The sequence below is a fragment of the Nematolebias whitei genome, chromosome 1 (assembly GCF_014905685.2).
Source record: "Nematolebias whitei isolate Nwh7 chromosome 1, NemWhi1, whole genome shotgun sequence".
Taxonomy (NCBI): Eukaryota; Metazoa; Chordata; class Actinopteri; order Cyprinodontiformes; family Rivulidae; genus Nematolebias; species Nematolebias whitei.
In genome coordinates, this window is record NC_056498.1 from 41,790,515 (window position 1) to 41,791,937 (window position 1,423).

Below are 1,423 nucleotides of genomic sequence, written 5' to 3' on the forward strand. Positions count from 1 at the left end.
TGTTGATCATCAGGCCAGGACTCTGAGGTCTACACTCATCTCCAGGCCAGCGGTCACTCTTTCAGGGATGAAGTTGTTCACATCCTGGACAGAGAGGAACGATGGTTTGAGAGAGGAGTAAAAGAGGCCATCTTTGTGAAAAGAAATCGTCCTCAAAGTATAAAGAACTTGTGCTCAATAATCCAGGTATAAAATCCAACAATGTTCAGTTGTTCAGTGTACAAGTCTAGTTCTGGATGTCAACAACAAACTGGTTGATCCACTATGAGAAGTTGCTATTTACTGTATAAGACTGAGTTTGTTGCAGCTCCTCATACTGAAGAAGTCCTTTGGATAAAAGATTAAACGCTTCAACAAAGAATCCGTCCAGAGGACCTGACTCCACCTGGTTAGATTTATCTACCTGGATTATTGAGCATTAAGACAATCAATCAATCAATCAATCAATCAATCAATCAATCAATCAATCAATCAATCAATCAATCAATCAATCAATCAATTTATTTATAAAACACCCTTCATATTAAAAGCAGCTCAAAATGCTGTACAGAATTATAAACAATAAACCCACAAAATAAAAGCCAACGACACACACAAAATAAATAAATAAAATAGTTTAGAAAATGTATAGACTGGCAGCACGGTGGCACAACTGGTAGAGCTGCTGCCACTCAGCGAGCAGGTCCCTGGTTTTCTCCGAGTACTCCAGTTTCCTCCCACAGACCAAAAACATGCATGTTAGACTGATTGGTAACTCTAAATTGTCCCTAGGTGTGAGTGAGAGAGTGAATGGTTGTTCGTCTCATTTGTCTCTATGTGTCCCTATGATGGACTTGCGACCTGTCCAGGGAGTCCCTCGACCCTCGCACAGTGATTGCTGGACATGGGCACCGGTGACCTCCGTGAACCAAAATGGAAGCAGTGGGTAAAGATAATGGATGGATGGATGGATAAAAATAAAGCTGCTGTTGCTGCATGAGATGGAACTTCTGCATTTTTCCCCCTTAAAACATAAAATTTTACAGATTAAACCAGAAGTCACCAATATCACAACAAAACGTTCTCAGAGTCCAATGAGTATTAAATACTGATGGGCATTAAAACATGGATTTGACCGATGAATGTTTCTTTTCTTCAGAGCCTCGTGTTTTCTCTGCTGGCTTCACCGAGGAGGAGGTTGTCTACTCACTGATCAACTAAACAAGACAGAAAAGGATAAATGGACTGAAAGGAAGATTTCTCTGCCCTGGGTCTTTGATTGTTGTAGAAAACTTTGCTCTTCAACTAAACAACCAACCAACCAGACAGACAACCAAACAACCAACCAAACAACCAACCAGACAACCAACCAACCAACCAACCAACCAGACAACCAAACAACCAACCAAACAACCAAACAACCAGACAACCAACCAACCAACCA